The 26,147-nt window shown below is 38.0% G+C and overlaps 1 protein-coding gene across 3 annotated transcripts in view; it reads right to left on the reverse strand.

The window, feature by feature from the left end:
• The window catches only part of LOC123748003 (matrix-remodeling-associated protein 5-like), a 97,493-nt gene extending 73,328 nt beyond the window's left edge, over positions 1-24,165 (reverse strand). For 2 of the 3 annotated variants that reach the window (XM_069324413.1, XM_069324411.1), the window contains exons 1-2: positions 24,080-24,165; positions 23,671-23,903 (exon numbers count right to left, since the gene is read on the reverse strand). The gene's annotated coding sequence lies outside the window, so the exon portion shown is untranslated. Of the gene's footprint in view, positions 1-18,751; positions 18,848-23,670; positions 23,904-24,079 lie in introns of all 3 variants that reach the window. The other variant, XM_069324412.1, reaches the window with a different exon arrangement.
• Positions 24,166-26,147: the final 1,982 nt, after the last annotated feature.

The following is a 26,147-nucleotide window of genomic DNA, read 5'->3' on the forward strand; positions in this document are numbered from 1 at the left end:
CCTGACCCCTTTAAAATGCTATAAAGTCGTAATGGCTTGGCACTTTCTCCTGATAATTACAAACAAAAGTCTTGGCGAGGTGCGCGTGTGTGTGTGTGTGTGTGTGTGTGTGTGTGTGTGTGTGTGTTTTAAAGTGAAATATAAGTAGTAGACATAATAGAGAAAATATAGATTGAATAAAAAGGCGGGGTCCAAGAGCTAATAGCTCTACTCAGCAAGGCACAAACAGTATTCACACACATCATAACACAAGTCTCGTATCACCCTGAAATATAATCTGCAAATGATTAGAATGATTGTACTCTGAAAAACGAAATTTAACTCTTCACAAACATATCAGTATGGATCTTGTCACACTGTAACGCATGATAACTCTTCAATTTAATAATTTGATTCAGTGTTTGAGATAAATGAAATAGACCATTTGAACCATTTGAAACGAACCATTTTTGAACCATTTGAAATGAGCTAATGAACCATTTTTGCCATGTTTGGATAAATTTAAATCAAATCATTACTTTTTTGTGAATATTTCCATTCGAAATCATTCCATAGAGTAAGAGCTACAGGTTTATGTACCACATAGTCAACAAAGTTCAAATAACTCCCGTTTAAGATGAAAAATATCAAATTAGTGATTAAAACATCGTTAGAAAACGTTATTAGCTTAATATCAAAATGCAAATAATACTTAACTAACACCAGAAAGTTTGCCAAGTTTGAGTAAAGTCAAAATCACTTATAAGTTATGTGGAATTAACTGACGAACGGACAAAGAGTATTCCTTAGGTCTGAATCCACTCGAATAATTGTAGGTATTTATTTATTTATTTATTTATTTCTTTGTTTGTTTATTCATATACAAGAAGGTACATTGGGTTTATTAGATTACAAAGACTTGAAGTTATACATTCTTGTAAAGCCACTAGCACGCAGTGCGTTTCGGGCAGATCCTTATTTTAACATATAATTTTAAGAAGGTATTTGTATGATTGAAAAGAAAGTACAAAAATACATTGTAGACTTAAGTAAGTAGGCTTAAGGTATCCTTATAGTCAATACATATAAAGTTAGACGTTCATACTAAATAAATGCGACGAAAATATACATCATTTATAAATTAAATAAAAGCTAGAACGACGTTTAAAGTTTACAAAAAAAAAAAAGAGAACAAAAAATGTAATTTAAGCCTTTAGTCACCCGATGACGGAACGGAAACTAACCGACAACAACAAAACACCTCCTGAAAACGATCTTTGTAACACATTAAACAACGATCAAAGGCAATTACGTTTGTCTTTATTTATGCCCAAATGGTTAAAATCAAACAACTGCCACGTTCTATAATAACGTCAATAAAATACTTACATTGTCAGTCCTGTATAATTACACTGAAGTCTTGATGATTAGTGATTTCTGAGATGGAAATATACCTAATAAACTCATCAAAACTTATGAAAACAAGTGCTCAGGGTACTACTACAGATGTCCTGCTCATCTGTCTCTAGGACCTTAATGTAGAATGAGTTTTTAATTTTTATTTTTAATTAGCTGTATCCACTAACTAAAGATATCACATACAAGTTACCAGTTATGAAGTGGAACAACGTCTAATTGATTGATGAGTACAAGTTAGAATTAAGAAGTAAAAAAGTTTGAAATTTATATACTTATTTCTAGATTAAAATGAGACATAACTCCGTAAAATGAAACTTTGAGATAACTACGTTAAATTTATTTTTAAATATGAACAACAAGCTACACATCAGAGAATAAAGAGACGACGACGTTTCGATCACACCAATGGTCCAGGACGGTCCGAAACGTCGTCGTTTCTTCACCTTCAGATGTGTGATTGGATCATCATATCTTCATATTGACCACATTGATCACAACACAGCAGCTGCAACATTGACCACAGCACAGCAGCTGCAACATTGACCACAACACAGCAGCTGCAACATTGACCACAACACAGCAGCTGCAACATTGACCACACACACAGCAGCTGCAACATTGACCACACACACAGCAGCTGCAACATTGACCACACACACAGCAGCTGCAACATTGACCACACACACAGCAGCTGCAACATTGACCACACACACAGCAGCTGCAACATTGACCACAACACAGCAGCTGCAACATTGACCACACACACAGCAGCTGCAACATTGACCACACACACAGCTGCTGCAACATTGACCACACACACAGCAGCTGCAACATTGACCACAACACAGCAGCTGCAACATTGACTACACACACAGCAGCTGCAACATTGACCACAACACAGCAGCTGCAACATTGACCACAACACAGCAGCTGCAACATTGACCACAACACAGCAGCTGCAACATTGATCACACCACAGCAGCTGCAACATTGATCACAACACAGCAGCTGCAACATTGACCACACACACAGCAGCTGCAACATTGACCACAACACAGCAGCTGCAACATTGACCACAACACAGCAGCTGCAACATTGACCACAACACAGCAGCTGCAACATTGACCACACACATCAGCTGCAACATTGACCACAACACAGCAGCTGCAACATTGACCACAACACAGCAGCTGCAACATTGATCACAACACAGCAGCTGCAACATTGATCACAACACAGCAGCTGCAACATTGACCACAACACAGCAGCTGCAACATTGACCACAACACAGCAGCTGCAACATTGACCACAACACAGCAGCTGCAACATTGACCACAACACAGCAGCTGCAACATTGACCACAACACAGCAGCTGCAACATTGACCACACACACAGCAGCTGCAACATTGACCACACACACAGCAGCTGCAACATTGACCACACACACAGCAGCTGCAACATTGACCACACACACAGCAGCTGCAACATTGACCACAACACAGCAGCTGCAACATTGACCACAACACAGCAGCTGCAACATTGACCACAACACAGCAGCTGCAACATTGACCACAACACAGCAGCTGCAACATTGACCACAACACAGCAGCTGCAACATTGAACAATGACAATGACCAATTTCATTGGTCAACATATCTTCAGCCACATTATTGTGACTCATCGTCTGCATTTAGATATGAATGTATAATCAACAAAAGCCATCGTTTGCAGAGTAGACTTTGTCTTCTGGTGTAAGTATGCCTCACGTCAAATTTCCTTACCATAACAAATCTAAATTAACAGACGCTGAATTCTTAAGACTTAGTAGCATTTAGTCAAGCCCTCAAAAATATATATTTTCATATATTTCAATAATTATATTAATATTAAGAATTGTAATATTTTACTCTCACTGACCATGGGGAAAAATCCTACAACTTCAACAAAGGTAAAAATTGTATGAATGCTCTATATTTATAATTTATAAACAAGAAGTTTACACACAAGTTATTACGAAGCAAGATAAGAAACCTTTTGACGCTGATGTCACACTGGATTTAAGACGAGTAGCCATACAAAACGGTACCGCCATTCGTCTTGATAAGAAAAACTGAGAAATTTTGGTAAAAGCAGCAGCAGCTAGGAGGGTAAAAAAGATTAAACAACGTTCCACTTAGAGCAGGCAGGTATATTAGAGGCAGGTGTGGGAGATTTTGTTTTGGGTTGCTAATGCAGGTATGGGTTATGCAGCTTTGGTTACCCCTCTATGAGTGTTGCAGGTTTAAGTTACGAAGGTGCTACATGTGAGTGACGCTTTTCTAGCTAGCCACATGTGTAGGGGTGACAGGCTTGCGTGGTTACAGGTGTGGGTGACGCAGGTTAGGATGGCAGGAGGATGGATTCCGAAAGTTTCGGTGAGGAAGGTGACAGAATACACGATAGGGTACCAAGGCGAGCATATACGTATTCTGAAAGCGTGACCTACTCCCAAAGATTTCAATATTCGCCGAGGAGGCCTCTATGCAAATTTTGCAACAAGCGTATACGTTGAAGACGTGGCCGAGGGAGGAAAAATATGCAACCGGACCATTGAGTCACCACCAAGAAATTCATCAAATTCTGAGCTGGAAAACTCAACTCATTCCTTCGAAAAAAAAATTCCTTACTCGAAAATATAATTTTGTTCGGAAAAAACTTTCCTTTGATTGTATATTTTCATGATATTTACTAAATATTGAATAATGCAGCCTTTAACGTATACATTTTCAGTATTAAAAAACACTGAAAATATAGCATAATTATCTAAAGACATTTTCAGTCTTGACTGACAAAGCTGAGATGATATTGGCTTGAAAAAATATGTGTGTGTAGATATATATATATATATATATATATATATATATATATATATATATATATATATATATATATATATATATATATATATATATATGTCGTACCTAGTAGCCAGAACGCACTTCTCAACCTACTACGCAAGGCCCGATTTGCCTAATAGGCCAAGTTTTCATGAATTAATGTTTTTTTCGCCAACCTAACCTACCTAACCTAACCTAACATAACTTTTTCTGCTACCTAACCTAACCTAACCTATAAAGATAGATTAGGTTAGGTTAGGTAGGGTTGGTTAGGTTCGGTCATATATCTATGTTAATTTTAACTCCAATAAAAAAAAATTGCCCTCATACAAAATGAAATGGGTAGCTTTATCATTTCACAAGAAAAAAAATAGAGAAAATATATTAATTCAGGAAAACTTTACTTATTAGGCAAATCGAGCCTTGCATAGTAGGCTGAGAAGTGCATTCTGGCTACTAGGTACGACATATATATATATATATATATATATATATATATATATATATATATATATATATATATATATAATGTCGTACCTAGTAGCCAGAACTCACTTCTCAGCCTACAATGCAAGGCCCGATTTGCCTAATAAGCCTAGTTTTCATGAATTAATATATTTTCTCTAATTTTTTTCTTATGAAATGATAAAGCTACCCATTTCATTATGTATGAGGTCAATTTTTTTTATTGGTGTTAAAATTACCGTAGATATATGACCGAACCTAACCAACCCTACCTAACCTAACCTAACCTATCTTTATAGGTTAGGTTAGGTTAGGTAGCCGAAAACGTTAGGTTAGGTTAGGTAAGGTAGGTTAGGTAGACGAAAAAACATTAATTCATGAAAAGTAGGCTTATTAGGCAAATCGGGCCTTGCATAGTAGGCTGAGAAGTGAGTTCTGGCTACTAGGTACGACATATATATATATATATATATATATATATATATATATATATATATATATATATATATATATATATGTCGTACCTAGTAGCCAGAACTCACTTCTCAGCCTACTATTCAAGGCCCGATTTGCCTAATAAGCCAAGTTTTCATGAATTAATATATTTATTATAATTTTTTTCTTATGAAATGATAAAGCTACCCTTTTCACTATGTATGAGGTCAATTTTTTTTTATTGGAGTTAAAATTAACGTAGATATATGACCGAACCTAACCAACCCTACCTAACCTAACCTAACCTATATATATAGGTAAGGTTAGGTTAGGTAGCCAAAAAAAGCTAGGTTAGGTTAGGTTAGGTAGGTTAGGTAGACGAAAAAACATTAATTCATGAAAACTTGGCTTATTAGGCAAATCGGGCCTTGAATAGTAGGCTGAGAAGTGAGTTCTGGCTACTAGGTACGACATATATATATATATATATATATGTCGTACCTAATAGCCAGAACGCACTTTTCAGCCTACTATGCAAGGCCCGATTTGCCTAATAAGCCTAGTTTTCATGAATTAATGTTTTTTCGACAACCTAACCTACCTAACCTAACCTAACGTTTTCGGCTACCTAACCTAACCTAACCTATAGAGATAGGTTAGGTTAGGTTAGGTAGGGTTGGTTAGGTTCGGTCATATATCTACGTTAATTTTAACTCCAATAAAAAAAAATTGACCTCATACATGATGAAATGGGTTGCTTTATCATTTCATAAGAAAAAAATTAGAGAAAATATATTAATTCAGTAAAACTTGGCTTATTAGGCAAATCGGGCCTCGCATAGTAGGCTGAGAAGTGAGTTCTGGCTACTAGGTACGACATATATATATATATATATATATATATATATATATATATGTCGTACCTAGTAGCCAGAACGCACTTTTCGGCCTACTATGCAAGGCCCGATTTGCCTAATAAGCCAAGTTTTCTTGAATTAATATATTTTCTCTAATTTTTTTCTTATGAAATGATAAAGCTACCCATTTCATTATGTATGAGGTCAATTTTTTTTATTGGAGTTAAAATTAACGTAGATAAATGACCGAACCTAACCAACCCTACCTAACCTAACCTAACCTATCTTTATAGGTTAGGTTAGGTTAGGTAGCCGAAAAAGTTAGGTTAGGTTAGGTTAGGTAGGTTAGGTAGTCTAAAAGCAATTAATTCATGAAAACTTGGCTTATTAGGCAAATTGGGCCTTGCATAGTAGGCTGAGAAGTGCGTTCTGGCTACTAGGTACGACATATATATATATATATATATATATATATATATATATATATATATATATATATATATATATATATATATATATATATATATATATATATATATGTCGTACCTAGTATATATATATATATATATATATATATATATATATATATATATATATATATATATATATATATATATATATATATATATATATATATATGTCGTACCTAGTAGCCAGAACGCACTTCTCTGCCTACTATGCAAGGCCCGATTTGCCTAATAAGCCAAGTTTTCATGAATTGTTTGTTTTTCGACTACCTAACCTACCTAACATAACCTAACCTAACTTTTTCGGCTACCTAACCTAACCTAACCTATGAAGATAGGTTAGGTTGGGTTAGGTAGGGTTGGTTAGGTTCGGTCATATATCTACGTTAATTTTAACTCCAATAAAAATAAATTGACCTCATACATAATGAAATGGGTACCTTTATGATTTCATAAGAAAAAAATTAGAGAAAATATATTAATTCTAGAAAACTTTGCTTATTACGCAAATCGGGCCTTGCATAGTAGGCCGAGAAGTGCGTTCTGGCTACTAGGTACGACATATGTATATATATATATGAGAGAGAGAGGCCTAGGGGACGGACGTGTGGTGGAGGAGCTGCTGCCTTCTCAGCCATTACCCTGAGACATCTTGGCCTCACCGTACCAAGACTTAACCATATTTACCGTGAATACATCAAGCAGACTTGGGAGTAGCCGGAAGTGCCTACGGTGTACCATCTATGTGAAAACTTATCAAAACAGGTGGGTTGGCAGTGTGGAGTCATGGAGGCTGGAGTGAGGGGCCAGGATGGACCCTGCAGCCCTCCCATAGTGAGGGGAGGTGGGGGGTGAGTGAGGGGTGTTGTGTGGTCAGGAGAGAGAGGTGGGGGTTACGCGTGTGCCAAATAGTGTTTTTCTTTTCTGAAAGTTTTGTTGAACAAGTTACGTCGTCAGCGATAATTGGCGCAACATATCTATCATATAGTGGGTACATCACACGTGCAGTGAGTCATATTACAAGTGTATGATTCTTTCATCATTGTGCAGTGATATACGGGAAAATTATACCAGTGTTAGTGTCGCCTTGACCCCCGCCCCCACCCAGCCCCCAGACAGGGAAGTACCTGCTCTCCCCCTCCTTCCCCACCCCACCACGTCTCCTCCCCACCCACGAGACCACCTTGCCACCCGCCCATAGAAGCCGGGAGGCTCCCATGTGTGTATCTACGCTACCCACCCACCCAATGTAAACCCACATATTGTGTAGTGGGTGTATACCCACACTTCGTATAGAGGTGGTATATGTATTACCACTCATCTGACAACCCGTTCTCACAAATTCGTAAAGTCAATATTGACTTATTAACTACGTGCATAGGTGATATACTAAACATAATAGATACCCCTAAAAAGATTCATAGAAAACACCGACCTTACCTAACCTTGTTAGTATCTTAAGATAAGCATCTTATTGCTTCGTAATTACAATTATTACTTAACCTATACTTATTATAGGTTAGGTAATAATTGTAATTACTAAGCAATAAGATGCTTATCTTAAGATACTAACAAGGTTAGGTAAGGTCGGTGTTTTCTATGAATCTTTTTAAGGGTATCTATTATGTTAAGTATGTCACCTATGCACATATTTAATAAGTCAATATTGACTTATTAAATTTGCGAGAACGGGTTGCATCTGAGTAGTAAGTGCAACGGCCAGCTGACTATCTCCCCCGCCACCAACCGCCGCCCACCCTCCAGTCTCCACCCGCCGTCCACCCTTCCGCCCAGCGTCCGCCCAGCGCCCACCCAGAGCCCGCCCAGCGCCAACCCAGCACCCGCCCATGTCGCAGCTCTCAACAGACAGCCAGGCTTCTACAAGCCAAGATGAGCCATCAAGCAGGGGGTAGACAAGGCAGATGTCAGACGTGTGACAAGGTAAGCTATATCCGGTCGAGTGACGGTAATGTGCGCAATCAATACCACAACGGAGCAAGGTGTTTGGGTTCTGGGCGCCCTCCCAGGGAGAACACCAATCAACAGCCCACACCACCCGTCAGGCAAAACACCTCCCAGACCCTCATTCCCACAGAAAATTTATTAGAAGCTATCAAAGCAACATCGTCCAGAACCTTGCAACACATTCCTAAAGCAGCCCGCCCCCATGCAGCAGCCAAATTATCTGCCCTCCTGAGAAAGGTCAACGACTCTCCTGGAACGACCCAAGCATGGCACAACCTCCTAATGTTTGGCAACATATGTCTAGCCATCCCTGCAAGGAGAAACAAAACCTTAGCGGCCTCATTCATCAAAGCTATAAATGATTTTCCCAGGGAGGACAACCAGGTGCGCCTTCCCACTCGCGCGAGAAACACCCACGGCAGGAAGAGCAACAGTGGCATATCCGAGACATCAAAAATCAGAACATCAGTCACCAAGAAAATAGAAGAAGAAAACACAATTGGCGCAATAAGAGTCATCACCAGTGAGGACTCAATTGCCGACAGAGATGCCGCAACAGCTCAAGCCCTAAGGGAGAAACACCCACCCAGGGCTCGGCGTGAGGACGACATTGTACAAGTGGAGGCTACTGGAGCAGAACCTCTCTGGGTGGCTGAATCTGTGGTCCATAAAGCAGCCATGTCCTTCCCAACAGGATCAGCAGGTGGGTTCACAGGACTAAAACCCAACCACCTCAAGCAAATGCTCAACCCTGCCTTGGGTGACATTGCAAAGAACCTCTTGGTGGAACTAATCAGATTCACCAACACATGTCTAGGTTGCAACATACCAGCGACCATAAGACCTATCTTTTTTGGAGCATCTTTCTGTGCTCTAAAGAAAAAGGATGGAGGGATCAGGCCAATAGTTGTGGGCAATTCTCTCCGGCGTCTCTTCGCAAAGGCAGCTGCAAGAACAGTTAGTGATGCAGCGGCCAACATGCTGAAGCCAAAACAGCTCGGGTTCGGCATTCCACAAGGGTGTGAGGCGGCAGCCCATGCAGCTCGAGCCTTCATCGCCAACATCACAGACGAAAAGGCCCTTATCAAGCTAGATTTCAAAAATGCCTTCAATTTGGTGCGGAGGGATGCTGTACTCCGTGCGGTTCATAGTCATTTCCCATCCCTCTACCCTTTTGTACATTCATGCTACAGTATGGATCTAAAGCTACTTTTTTGGCGAACATGAAATTGACTCGCGAGAAGGCGTCCAACAGGGTGTCCCCCTTGCTTAGTCATCAAACAAGTCACAGAGGTCCTGTCCAGCGAGCTTAACAGCTGGTTCTTGGATGATGGTACCCTAGCTGGTTCCCAAGACTCCCTTCTGGAGGACATCCGAAAAATCCAGGAGCAAGGTGCAGTTTTAGGCCTCACCCTGAACCCTTCTAAATGTGAAACAATATGTTCCAACCAGGGCATCGTAGAGAGAATAGAGAGAGAGGGTCTTCTGCCAAATATCCACAAAACTAAACCTGAAGACAGCACACTCCTAGGAGCTCCCCTGGGGTTGAAAGCCATCGATGAGGTCCTTGATAAGAAAATCGCCGACCTTAAGAGGATGGATGGGAGGATTGAGGATACTGATGCACTCTACCTCATCACCAGATGTCTGTCCCTCCCCAGGTTAACCTATTTCTGAGGTGTTCACCATCTTACAGTAGCCAAAAAAATAGGTGAGTATGACCGGTTACTGAAATCAATGCCAAAAAAGCCGTTAACCTCTCTCTTGATGACCTACAGTGGAAACAAGCCTCTTTTCCTGTATTCCTGTAAGACTTGGGGGCCTCGGAGTTCGAACAGCAACGCAAATCGCTGTTCCAGCCTTCCTGTCCTCCTTATCGGCATCCGACGACCTTGTGAAGGAAATTCTACCTGCCCACTTACATCAGCTGGCAGGTGTACATGATTCCAATTTTACACGTTATGCCACAGAATGGGCCTCTCGTGCAGGCCCATCACCTCAACCACCATCCTCGAAAGCCCACAAGCAATCCAGCTTGGATGGCCCCATTGTAGACCAAGTTGCTGCAGAGTGCCTGGGTGCTGCAACAACACAACACGACATTGCTCGCCTCACAGCAGTAGCAGCACCACATGCAGGGGATTTCCTGTTAGCAACCCCAATGTCGGCAACTGGCACGCATCTCACACCACACGCCCACCGAATTGCTGTGGCCCTCCGCCTTGCTGCCCCAATCCACACCAGATATAGGTGTATTTGCGGCGAGGTGGTTGCTGACAGGTACGGCCACTATGGCCTACTCTGCCAAAGCACAGGGGGATGGCACTCGAGGCACAGTGAAGCTAACGACATCATCAAGAGGAGCCTCACCACAGCTGGATGCCCAGCTGAAAGAGAACCCCGTTACCTAACGCCCCATAACTCTGATTCTCTTATTGGTTGCCCGGATGGTATCACAGTGAACCCCTGGAAGAATGGCAAGCAGTTGTATGGGACTGCACATGCGTATCAGCCCAGGCTAAGACCTACATTGATCTTAGTGTTACACAACCAGGTGGCGCTGCCACCCACAGGGAAGCAGCCAAATCCCGTAAGTACAGAGAACTGGATAACCACTACAATTTTATCCCCATTGCTTCTGAGACCATCGGCGCCAGGGGTAAAAGTACTACCAGTTTTTTTAAGGAACTGGGTTCTAGGCTCATTGAAACAACAAGAGACCCTAGAGCTGCCAGCTTTCTTTTCCAGCGCCTCAGCGTGACGATACAGAGGGGAAATGCGCACTGCATTCAGGGTTCCTGCCCGCCATCTGAGGAGCTGGAGGAACTCGACAACCTATGATAACCACCTTTGTACCCTATATGTAACTTCTTTTTTGTAACAAAGTTCTAATAAAACAAATATATATATGTACATACAAAAGAGTGGAGGTGGTAGAAGATAATATTAGTGTTCAGTGAGAAACCACAAGGTCTTCTCTGAATACTTTTTATTTTCTTCTCCGAGGCTATGGGTCCCCACATTGGCACCAGAGGTGGTACCCTCACAAACTTATATATATATATATATATATATATATATATATATATATATATATATATATATATATATATATATATATATATATATATATATATATATATATATGTCGTACCTAGTAGCCAGAACTCACTTCTCAGCCTACTATTCAAGGCCCGATTTGCCTAATAAGCCAAGTTTTCCTGAATTAATATATTTACTATAATTTTTTTCTTATGAAATGATAAAGCAACCCTTTTCTCTATGTATGAGGTCAATTTTTTTTTATTGGAGTTAAAATTAACGTAGATATATGACCGAACCTAACCAACCCTACCTAACCTAACCTAACCTATATTTATAGGTAAGGTTAGGTTAGGTAGCCAAAAAAAGCTAGGTTAGGTTAGGTTAGGTAGGTTAGGTAGACGAAAAAACATTAATTCATGAAAACTTGGCTTATTAGGCAAATCGGGCCTTGAATAGTAGGCTGAGAAGTGAGTTCTGGCTATTAGGTACGACATATATATATATATATATATATATATATATATATATATATATATATATATATAACTAATTATATATATATAATACACTAATATTATATATATATATATATATATATATACATATATATATATATATATATATATATATATATATATATATATATATATATACAACTTTAGAACACTCTCCCACCAGGAGACTCGAACCCTAGCCAGCACAGAAGCCTTCCAGCAACTGGCATAACAGGTACGCCTTAACCCGCTCCACCACCAGCTCAGACGCCTAAAAGAGATGGTAATTTCCGAGTATTTAAATACACCAAAGATCACCACCTCCCAAGAGCACTAGAGCAAGTGAGGGGTCATTTATACGTTTATTTCATCAAGTCCCTGTTAATATGGGAAGACACAGTGTCTATGCTTAAGGCACAACTCTCCTAAACACGAGAGTGAAGTATACAACTTTAGAACACTTTCCCACCAGGAGACTCGAACCCTAGCCAGCACAGAAGCCTTCCAGCAACTGGCGTAACAGGTACCCCTCACTTGCTCTAGTGCTCTTGGGAGGTGGTGATCTTTGGTGTATTTAAATACTCCGAAATTACCATCTCTTTTAGGGGTCTGAGCTGGTGGTGGAGCGGGTTAAGGCGTACCTGTTATGCCAGTTGCTGGAAGGCTTCTGTGCTGGCTAGGGTTCGAGTCTCCTGGTGGGAAAGTGTTCTAAAGTTGTATACTTCACTCTCGTGTTTAGGAGAGTTGTGCCTTAAGCATAGACACTGTGTCTTCCCATATTAACAGGGACTTGATGAAATAAACGTATAAATGACCCCTCACTTGCTCTAGTGCTCTTGGGAGGTGGTGATCTTTGGTGTATTTAAATACTCCGAAATTTCCATCTCTTTTAGGGGTCTGAGCTGGTGGTGGAGCGGGTTAAGGCGTACCTGTTATGCCAGTTGCTGGAAGGCTTCTGTGCTGGCTAGGGTTCGAGTCTCCCGGTGGGAAAGTGTTCTAAAGTTGTATACTTCACTCTCGTGTTTAGGAGAGTTGTGCCTTAAGCATAGACACTGTGTCTTCCCATATTAACAGGGACTTGATGAAATAAACGTATAAATGACCCCTCACTTGCTCTAGTGCTCTTGGGAGGTGGTGATCTTTGGTGTATTTAAATACTCCGAAATTACCATCTCTTTTAGGGGTCTGAGCTGGTGGTGGAGCGGGTTAAGGCGTACCTGTTATGCCAGTTGCTGGAAGGCTTCTGTGCTGACTAGGGTTCGAGTCTCCTGGTGGGAAAGTGTTCTAAAGTTGTATACTTCACTCTCGTGTTTAGGAGAGTTGTGCCTTAAGCATAGACACTGTGTCTTCCCATATTAACAGGGACTTGATGAAATAAACGTATAAATGACCCCTCACTTGCTCTAGTGCTCTTGGGAGGTGGTGATCTTTGGTGTATTTAAATACTCCGAAATTACCATCTCTTTTAGGGGTCTGAGCTGGTGGTGGAGCGGGTTAAGGCGTACCTGTTATGCCAGTTGCTGGAAGGCTTCTGTGCTGGCTAGGGTTCGAGTCTCCTGGTGGGAAAGTGTTCTAAAGTTGTATACTTCACTCTCGTGTTTAGGAGAGTTGTGCCTTAAGCATAGACACTGTGTCTTCCCATATTAACAGGGACTTGATGAAATAAACGTATAAATGACCCCTCACTTGCTCTAGTGCTCTTGGGAGGTGGTGATCTTTGGTGTATTTAAATACTCCGAAATTACCATTTTTTTTAGGGGTCTGAGCTGGTGGTGGAGCAGGTTAAGGCGTACCTGTTATGCCAGTTGCTGGAAGGCTTCTGTGCTGGCTAGGGTTCGAGTCTCCTGGTGGGAAAGTGTTCTAAAGTTCTATACTTCACTCTCGTGTTTAGGAGAGTTGTGCCTTAAGCATAGACACTGTGTCTTCCCATATTAACAGGGACTTGATGAAATAAACGTATAAATGACCCCTCACTTGCTCTAGTGCTCTTGGGAGGTGGTGATCTTTGGTGTATTTAAATACTCCGAAATTACCATTTCTTTTAGGGGTCTGAGCTGGTGGTGGAGCGGGTTAAGGCATACCTGTTATGCCAGTTGCTGGAAGGCTTCTGTGCTGGCTAGGGTTCGAGTCTCCTGGTGGGAAAGTGTTCTAAAGTTGTATACTTCACTCTCGTGTTTAGGAGAGTTGTGCCATATATATATATATATATATATATATATATATATATATATATATATATATATGTCGTACCTAGTAGCCAGAACTCACTTTTTGGCCTACTATTCAAGGCCCGATTTGCCTAATAAGCCAAGTTTTCCTTAATTAATATATTTTCTCTACTTTTTTTCCTATGAAATGATAAAGCTACCCATTTCTTTATATATGAGGTCAATTTTTTTTTATTGGAGTTAAAATTTACGTAGATATATGACCGAACCTAACCAACCCTACCTAACCTAACCTAACCTATCTTTATAGGTTAGGTTAGGTTAGGTAGCCAAAAAAGTTAGGTTAGGTTAGGTTAGGTAGGTTAGGTAGTCGAAAAACAATTAATTCATGAAAACTTGGCTTATTAGGCAAATTCGGCCATGCATAGTAGGCTAAGAAGTGAGTTATGGCTACTAGGTACGACATATATATATATATATATATATATATATATATATATATATATACATATATATACATATATATAAAGTTTTCGTAAGCCTTTCAGACATATGGTCAGTAATGATGTGTTTACTACATGGTTTCTTGGAGGAAAAAATGCAATGATTTCTCGAAAAAAAATCACCTTCATTCGTGAGCCTTTTTTTTTTCTTCACATTCTTCGCAGTTTTCTCTTCTCCCCCAGTCCCAATTTCGACCGCGCTCGGTCCCCCCTTCACCATCCGGCTCTCCTCACTATCCGGCCTTTACCTCGAGGACTGGGCCGGCTGGCGTCGCCGATCCATACTAGCCGGCCTCGGAAGTTCAATATTTACGTTGGATGTCATTACCGTCAAAATTGCGACACATTAAGTGTGAGGACAGGTTCTTCATCCAGTCCTTTGTCACCATCATCCAGTCACATTACACTATCCTTCACTCTCACACTACACACTATCCTTCACTCTCACATCACACTATACTTCACTTGCACGTCACTCAGGATGGTACAACATAAATCCACGTGGTTGTGAACATTAGTGTAGAACAGGATGGTACTAAATAATTGAAGAACATGATGGTAGAACATGATGTTAGAATATTACGGATGAACACGATGATAGAACAAGAACCACTGAATTATCACGTTACAATAACTACATTACCCACGATGTATTTCATTCATAGATCTCAGTGAACTACAGAAATAAACGTTCTTCTTTACACTGTTTCTTCACTCTGATGTATTATATTACACTGTAGTGTATTATACAGCATGTATAAACTGTATGTATAAGTGGAGCAACACACAGTAATTCACTGTTACACTCTAATGTTACTTAAACTGAGTATTATACTGACCCACCAAACTATTTTATACTGAACAAATACAATGTATTACACTGAAAGAACATGCTGTATTGCACTGAAAGAACATGCTGTATTACACTGAAACAATCCAATCTATATAGTACTAAATCATCATGCACTCTATTACACACAAAAATGCGCTATGTTACACTGAAACAACACTCTGTTATACTGAAATAATACAGTGTATCTCACTCAAGCATAACATTGTATTACCACACTGAATTATTCTCTCACACGACACTGTGAGACATTATTTGGTGTTTTTCTATTCAATTCAAATATACTAAAGTGATACGTGTGTCACTATATTGATACATAGACCTTCTCTACCTTATCAGCGAATTTCATTTTTACAATCCACCACAGTATTCATTTCTAATGAATACTGTGAAAAAATATTGAAAAATACTGTAAAAAAATACTGAAAAATACTGTGAAAAAATATTGAAAAATACTGTGAAAAAATTTCACGAAGGCTATTAGTGAATATAGTGAAGTAAAATATTAGTAAAATAATATTTACTAAATTTACTAAAATATTAGTAAAATAGTGAAGGCTATTTCAATAGCCTATTTTAAGACACTTTATTATTCGCAGACTTGCGCAGACAATTCATCATCATTCTGCTGTAGTTTGTGTTCTTAAGACAGCGGTTTATTCCTGCTTTTCAGACCGAAATTATTAGGAAATCGGATTCCTAAGAATACTATATATTTGTACCAAGCGCATACATTAGAATCCTTATCAATGCTCCTGTGGATTTTCTCATTGATTCATCAAGATAATGTAATTACTGTGTATATATTTTATATTTATTTTCATTCACTATGAAAATGAAGCATTATTTAATATGTTTTTTGGGACAAAACATAGAGGTAGAGAAATCGATTCGACCTTGAGCTCTGCCACCACACTCTACCCACCAGGCCTTAGGGGTGGTGTAGAGGTGATTACTCATGTGCGGGGAGTCTCAGAGGGCTGTGGGGGAAGATGGGGGGAAAGTGGAGGAGATCCCCCCCTCCTGACATTAAAGAGGGTTGGGTTTGGATTGGGGTGAAGCGGATGTTCTCTCCTGAAAGTGGAAGTTATCTCTTCCTGAGGTTAGTGTGTGAGAGGGGGAGAGAGGGCGAACTCCTTCAGGTTCACGAGAGTTAAGGGGTGAAAAAGAGGAAGGCCAGCCCTTTCTGGAGTTAGTAAAGGTCGGTGGGAAGGAAGGAAGGGGCCTCGACCCCCTTCATGTCGTCTGAAACCCTCCCACTCCAGGAAGGGCTAACCTGTTACCGACTGAACCTTTTTTAATATCAGGAGGAAGCATATACCCCTTCCGACACTCACCACCAAGGCAGCGGTGGCACAGCGGTGGCACAGCGGTGGCACAGCGGTGGCACAGTGTCGGCACAGCGTCAAGTGCAGGCCACAGATACCGCCAGTATATCTTCCTCTTGAAGTATATATTGCAACCCGCGCAAACCTCCTATTCTTTGAGACATTTTAATAAAACCCCAAAAGAACAAAAATATGTATATTCTTTTATTTTAATCATTTAAACTGATTTCGTTTATTATTTTTTTATTCACTATGTCAACAACATTATGTTTGCCAAATACGGGAACACATATATATACACATTTATTTGTATGACAAATTTTCAACCCTTATAAACACTAATACAAAAAAAATAGATTTCAGCAAACGGTAATCCTACTTTACTTAGACAAATCTAAATATAAATGATCGAGTGCAGGTGACTTACATGAGCGGGGGCTGAATCGGGGGCCCTATATATATATATATATATATATATATATATATATATATATATATATATATATATATATATATATATATATATATATATATATATATATATATATAACTGAAAACTCACACCCCAGAAGTGACTCGAACCCATACTCCCACAACTGGTATGTACAGGGACGCCTTAATCCGCTTGACCATCACGACCGGACATAAGGAAGTGATAGCCGAGGCTATATGAACCACTTCCCCGCCGGCACTCGGATGGTTCATATAGCCTCGGCTATCACTTCCTTATGTCCGGTCGTGATGGTCAAGCGGATTAAGGCGTCCCTGTACATACCAGTTGTGGGAGTATGGGTTCGAGTCACTTCTGGGGTGTGAGTTTTCAGTTGTATATAGTCCTGGGGACCATTCAGGCTTGTTTGCATATATATATATATATATATATATATATATATATATATATATATATATATATATATATATATATATATATATATATATATATATATATATATTTATATATATATATATTTATATATATATATATATATGTCGTACCTAGTAGCCAGAACTCACTTCTCAGCCTACTATTCAAGGCCCGATTTGCCTAATAAGCCAAGTTTTCCTGAATTAATATATTTACTATAATTTTTTTCTTATGAAATGATAAAGCAACCCTTTTCTCTATGTATGAGGTCAATTTTTTTTTATTGGAGTTAAAATTAACGTAGATATATGACCGAACCTAACCAACCCTACCTAACCTAACCTAACCTATATTTATAGGTAAGGTTAGGTTAGGTAGCCAAAAAAAGCTAGGTTAGGTTAGGTTAGGTAGGTTAGGTAGACGAAAAAACATTAATTCATGAAAACTTGGCTTATTAGGCAAATCGGGCCTTGAATAGTAGGCTGAGAAGTGCGTTCTGGCTATTAGGTACGACATATATATATATATATATATATATATATATATATATATATATATATATATATATATATATATATATATATATATATATATATATTTATATATATATATATATATATATATATATATATATATATATATATATATATATTTATATATATATATATATATATATTTATATATATATATATATATATATATATATATATTTATATATATATATATATATATATATATATATATATATATATATATATATATATATATATATATATATATATATTTATATATATATATATATATATATATATATATATATATATATATATATATATATATATATATATATATTCTCCACGGCTCCGAATTGCCGTGGCTCTCCGCCTCGCTGCCCCAATCCACACCGAATACAGGTGTATTTGCGGCGAGGCAGAGGCCGACAGATATGGACGGCATGGCCTTCTTTGCCATAGGACGGGAGGATGGCATGCAAGACATGGCGAGGTTAATGACATTATTAAGAGAAGCCTTACCACAGCCGGTTGTCCAGCAGAGAGAGAGCCCCGTTACCTAATGTCCCGCAACTCTGATGAGCCTGTCGGTCGCCCAGACGGAATCACGGTGAACCCCTGGAAGAATGGTAGACAGTTGGTGTGGGACTACACATGCGTTTCAACTTTAGCCAATACCTATGTTGACTTCAGTGTTACACAAGCAGGAGGAGCTGCCAATCACCGGGAAGCGGCCAAGTCACGTAAATACAGAGACCTTGAGCACCACTACAATTTTGTCCCCATTGCCTCAGAGACACTTGGTGCCTGGGGTAAAAGTGCTGCTAGCTTTTTGAAGGAGTTGGGGTCTAAGCTAATCGAAATAACTAGAGACCCTAGAGCTGCCAGTTTTCTTTTTCAGCGCCTTAGTGTGGCAATCCAGAGAGGAAATGCTCACTGCATCCATGGTTCCTGCCCGCCATCTGAGGAGCTGGAGGAGCTGTTCAACTTGTGACAAGCAGCCTTGTACCCTGCATGTAATCAATATTGTAACTTTTTTTGTGTAATGACATTTTCAAATAAAGTTAGATAAATATACACACATACCAAAAGAATAGGGGTGGCAGGAGAAGAAAATATCAAAGTGTTCAGTGAGGATCCACAAGGTCTTCTCTGAGTACTCTTTATTTTCTTCTCCGAGGCTATGGGTCCCTACACTTGCACCAGAGGTGGTACCCCTTCTAGGTTTATATATATATATATATATATATATATATATATATATATATATATATATATATATATATATATATATATATATACATATATATATATATATATATATATACATGAAACAGGAAATTTCCTTAAGTACTTTCGTATATTAAATACATCTTCAGAAGGTCATTTTACAGATCGAGTGATGGGTATAAATAGGCAGGAAGGAGTGGTGAAGTAAGGTGAGGTACAATACTTGGACAACGCAGAAGGCCCATTGGCCCATCACATGCACCCAATTGGCACATCCGATGTAGCACAATGGCCCATCTGATACAGCAGACATACAAGCATAATATATAGGTAATTATAACATAAAGAAGTAAATATATACAATAAATTAGTGAGACAAATGTTTTTCAATGATTCTACTTAAATCGCCCTTTAGCTGATCTATTAGAAATGGATCTAAGTTATATAGACCACTGCTAATATTCAAATTACTTTCTTTGGTGATCTGTATCAAAGCAGATTCAATTATGTTTCTGTTATAGGTGCTTTTACAATTTGTTATTGAAGAAGCACTCTCCCAATCAATTTGGTGAGCTTTTTCTGACAAATGCACAAACAAAGCATTAGACAATTGGCCATGTTTTACAGAGTATTTATGTTGCGATATTCTACATTTTAAATCTTTAGATGTTTGCCCGACATAGAACTTATTACATTCCTTACAAGGTATTTTATAAATGACGCAATTATCACTACGAGGGCTGTTCCTTACTAATAGCTTACCAACAGTGTTTTCGTAGCTAAACATTACATCTATATTAAAAAGTTTCAAGGCCTTGACAATATTCTCAAACCCAGAGAAATATGGTAAACATAACACATTCTTTGGGCGAATCCTTTCACTGCATACATTATTATAATATGTACGACGAGCTTTGTTACGACAAACTTCCAAAAAATTCAGTGGGTAACAAAGCTTAAGACCAATCGAATCAATATTCTTAAATTCTTCATCTAAGAATTCTGGACTCACAACTCGAAGAGCTCTTAGATATATTGAAGAAAAAATTGACTTTTTTACATTGTATTTATGCCCTGAAAAATAATGAACATAAGATAAATTGTTCGTAGGTTTTCTGTAAACACTAAACTTTAATGAAGAGTTTTCCCTATGAATAAGCACATCTAAGAATGGCAAACATTTATCAATTTCAGTCTCCATAGTAAATTTTATGGAGGTAACTTGGTCATTAAGTTTGGCTACAAATTCGTCTGTGTTTACATCTGAAGGCCAAATACACAAGATATCATCAACATATCTAAACCAAGGAATGATTCCAGGAGTTATTTTTGAAACGAATTTCTTTTCAAAGAATTCCATGTACAGGTTTGAGAGCAATGGCGATAGAGGATTCCCCATTGCCATTCCAAAAGTCTGTAAATAATACTCATTATTAAAGGTAAATTTACATTCTTAAATTTACAAAGCTCGTCGTACATATTATAATAATGTATGCAGTGAAAGGATTCGCCCAAAGAATGTGTTATGTTTACCATATTTCTCTGGGTTTGAGAATATTGTCAAGGCCTTGAAACTTTTTAATATAGATGTAATGTTTAGCTACGAAAACACTGTTGGTAAGCTATTAGTAAGGAACAGCCCTCGTAGTGATAATTGCGTCATTTATAAAATACCTTGTAAGGAATGTAATAAGTTCTATGTCGGGCAAACATCTAAAGATTTAAAATGTAGAATATCGCAACATAAATACTCTGTAAAACATGGCCAATTGTCTAATGCTTTGTTTGTGCATTTGTCAGAAAAAGCTCACCAAATTGATTGGGAGAGTGCTTCTTCAATAACAAATTGTAAAAGCACCTATAACAGAAACATAATTGAATCTGCTTTGATACAGATCACCAAAGAAAGTAATTTGAATATTAGCAGTGGTCTATATAACTTAGATCCATTTCTAATAGATCAGCTAAAGGGCGATTTAAGTAGAATCATTGAAAAACATTTGTCTCACTAATTTATTGTATATATTTACTTCTTTATGTTATAATTACCTATATATTATGCTTGTATGTCTGCTGTATCAGATGGGCCATTGTGCTACATCGGATGTGCCAATTGGGTGCATGTGATGGGCCAATGGGCCTTCTGCGTTGTCCAAGTATTGTACCTCACCTTACTTCACCACTCCTTCCTGCCTATTTATACCCATCACTCGATCTGTAAAATGACCTTCTGAAGATGTATTTAATATACGAAAGTACTTAAGGAAATTTCCTGTTTCATTTTTCCTCCGTGGTCTGACATTGTCACATTCTTAATCACGTGTTTATTTTCGTGATATACACACATATATATACATATATATATATATATATATTTATATAATATATATATATATATATATATATATATATATATATATATATATATATATATATATATATATATATATATATATATATATATATATATATATATATATATATATATGTATATAAATATGAAACAGGGCTGTTTCATTTTTCCTCCGTGGTCTGACATTGTCATATATATATATATATATATATATATATATATATATATATATATATATATATATATATATATATATATATATATATATATATATATATATATATATATTGGCGACATTGGTCAATATATAAATTACTAGGAGTGGGCCAGTGTGGATCAGGTCTGGACCAGGTGTGGACCAGAGCATTGACTTGATCACACGTGCCTCCTGCAGCTGTACCACAATGTATAGAATCCTCCACAAATCCATCATTTTTTCAATCGTTCCCACTTGAGACCCGCTGGAGACGTTCCAGCCATAAACTAGGATTACCACTATTAATACCATTACAAAAACATTGCAAACTCGGGCTGGAGGGGGGGAAGAAATGACTGGTGTGAGTCAAGATAATGACGTGCCGGCAAGTGGCTGCTTGAGCTCCTTGACCCACAAGGAGCTCAAGGCAGGTGTGTGGATACAAGGTGGAAGGCGAGAATAACTATATAACCAGCGGTTAAATGCTTATAATACCCTTCACTCGATGGAATTATTATGCGATCGAGTGAATCTTAAAATGTGTGACGGGGGACTAATTGCGACTTAATAACAATACAACAGAAAATTAAATAATATATTTTTTCCAATAAAATAAATAAGGTGGAACAATGTGGCTGTAATTTATGAAGATTATAGGTTGAAAAACAGGAAAAAAAACTTCTGTTGAGAAAAGAATTCGCAACGATTCGCATTAAATATAAACTTTATCGAAGCAAGAATCTTCGAGACATGAATGAGAAAAATATGGATTATTAAAAAATATGGAGTTTCCTTTATGCAGAAAACTACCTGCGTCAAAAGTATTTCATTGACCTACTGTTTTTGAACCAAAATAATTCAGTGAACTACTGTTTTTGAATAAAAATAATTCAGTGAACTACTTTTTTTGTTCAAAAATATTTCAGAGAACTACTGTTTTTGAACAATAATAATTCAGAGACCTACTGATTTTGAACAAAAATAATTCAGAGAATTACTTGTTTTTGAACAAAAATAATTCAATGAACTACTGATTTTGAGCAAAAATAATTCAGAGAACTACTGTTTTTGATCAAAATTAATTCAGTGAACTACTGCTTTTGAACAAAAATAATTCAGTGAACTACTGATTTTGAACAAAAATAATTCAGTGATCTACTGTTTTTATCAACAATACAATACCCTACATTCAACCACATCATTAAAATAAAATTCCTGTATCAATAGCAATGTATGAAACTACCTCGATAAGCAACAATGCAAGAAACCAACGGTCATCAACAACAATGCAATAAACTGCATACAGCAACAACAATGCAACATACTACTACTTGCAACCTCAGCAATGCAATACATGACTACCTTCATCAACAACATGAATTCGAACATCAATCATATGTCCAAGTCTATGCGATCGATCGTGTCTCAAGATGCAACAGCTTAATCATTGTGCTTGCAAGATTGAGAAGTCCTATAGAGGAAGATGTTTCTTGACCTGATTGATTACTTGTTGAGATGAATTTGCAACAAATGATTACCTGTTGAGTCGAATATGCTACAACTGATTACCTGTTTAAATGAATTTGCAACAACTGTTTACCTGTAAAGATGAATATGCTAGAATTCATTACCAGTGGAACTGAATGTACGAGAATTGATTACCTGTGGAGATGCTGATGCTTGAACTAAGTTCCCGTAGAAATGAAGATGCAGAATCCACAGAAAATAAGTTCGCTAGTGCTACTCCATAAACCCACTCAATTCTGACGATAAATTATCTCTATTGCTCAGAACAAAATATTAACTTCTTGCTATCATCCAGTGTGAGTCAAACAATTCAAATTGATTTTCTGCAGTTAAGTATTAACATTCGTAATTCAGTTATTTAGTTAACTCTGAAATTTAATATGATTCAAAACACGATAACTTCATATATATATTTTTGATGTGTTTTACTTTTCGATACAAAGATCAAAATTATAAAAAAAAATTGCACTTTTTAAAACCACACAAGAAGTTAACAAGCAGAGAAGGGAATTAAGTCAGGGCTCGTTTCCAAGTAAAAGATTACCACTTCAGGTCCTTGAAACGTCAACAGGACGAGACCCCCAGTATCGGGAGCTCAGCACGGAGGTGTTCGCACCATCACCATCTAAGGCGCACTGAACGCTCTCACTCCAGTACCTAGCCTCCACCCCACCCAGTCAGCCCACTCTACACTGATGCCAACACCGCGCGCACACTTTTCCAAAACCTATGCTTATCAACCTATTTTTTTTACTCAATTTCCACGCCAGCCCCCATTTCTTTCTGTCGTAGATTTCACCGCTTCGGTATTGTTTCTCGGGCATGTATAAAATGACCGCCAATTATATACACAGAGAGTGTTATGTAGTGAGTTTAGAAAGTGTCTCGGAACTATCTCTGCGCTGAACGGGCTGCCTACCCATTGACTATTATTTACTTGCGTGGTAAAACGGGCTGTCCATCCGTTGACTGTTATTTTCTTCGGTGGCAGAAAGGGCTGCATACGGCTGGATAAAATTGTTATTATGTTTAGCAAAAACTACAATTGTTTCCCCCATTTTAATTTGATTTTACAGTTATTCAACTCTCAAGGAATCTTCCTTTTGCAAAATTAGAAATTAATTTCCTGCAACATTAGTAATGGATCTGAGGTTACCACTAACTATCCAACTATCCAGTTGGATCGTCTTCACTGAGTCCTTCTGCGTCGTAAATGAGAGAGAGAGAGAGAGAGAGAGAGAGAGAGAGAGAGAGAGAGAGAGAGAGAGAGAGAGAGAGAGAGAGAGAGAGAGAGAGAGAGAGAGACAGACAGACAGAGAGAGAGAGAGAGAGAGAGAGAGAGAGAGAGAGAGAGAGAGAGAGAGAGAGAGAGAGAGAGAGAGAGAGAGAGAGACAGAGAGAGAGAGAGAGATAGAGAGAGAGAGAGAGAGAGAGAGAGAGAGAGAGAGAGAGAGAGAGAGAGAGAGAGAGAGAGAGACAGAGAGAGAGAGAGAGAGAGACAACGACAGAGAGAAAGCCATTTTCATTGTCGAATGTATATCTTTAGTTCTTGTTAATTATATATAGTCGTGTATATATAACTTACTATATATTTATGTCCTATATATGTGCTATCGGTAGACGCTTCATGCAGACTTAAAAAAAGAAAACGTCTTGATCTGTCCTAATATATAAAATAATAATTTCCGTTCTCCAGTACAAAAAAAATGCTTTACAGCTGACAATGTGACAAAAGTCATATAAAGTGTAGAAACTGCATGAACGATGTTGTGATGGAGGACAGAACACGTTCTGAAACTTTTGTGGGAATGTATTTCTTGAAGATATGCGGTCGTCAAGAGGTGTTCGACGGTTTATGGTTGCTTTATAGGCGACAAAACGATCTGAGAGCAGGCTACAGGAACATATATAGACTCCAAGAGGTCCATACTACACTTTTTCTGCAAATACATTCGTAGAGATTCTTTTTTGATTCCTGAGACCTGTTTTTCAGAGTTAAATCAAATTAGAGGAGATATTATGTCACTTACCGGGTGGCTTGTATCCTTAATAACTAAGAATATTAAACGTGTTCTCTCTGAAATAGTATAAATATTTTATTATTTTGTCATTATTTTAACTTGTTTAAATTGATTTGAAAAAAATGAGAGTTGGGTAGATCTAACACTCAAACACACACACACACACACACACGCACACACACACACACACACACACACACACACACACACACACACACACACACACACACACACACACACACATATTAATCACTGGATTCAGGTTCGGAAAAAAAGTTTTTTAAAACATAAAACATTTAAAAAAAAACACTTCCAGCTACTTACTGGCCGTGTGTGTATGAGTCCAATATGAAGCAAGCATTTATTTTCCATATTAAAACGCTGAGGCGCTATAAAAGGAAGCTGGAGGCATCTCTTGGGTTTCTTATTATTTCAATTAACTTAGAACCCGTTTACTTCAAAATCTGGTGGCACTCTTAACCCAGGCACCAGAGGTCTATCTCTCTCAATACTGCTCAACTATCTTCTCAGTCTTACGCTTATTAAGAAAAACTAGTGAAAACTGTGTATTGTTAGAAAATATTCTCGAAA

Source organism: Procambarus clarkii, chromosome 14 (assembly GCF_040958095.1).
Source record: "Procambarus clarkii isolate CNS0578487 chromosome 14, FALCON_Pclarkii_2.0, whole genome shotgun sequence".
Lineage (NCBI taxonomy): Eukaryota > Metazoa > Arthropoda > Malacostraca > Decapoda > Cambaridae > Procambarus > Procambarus clarkii.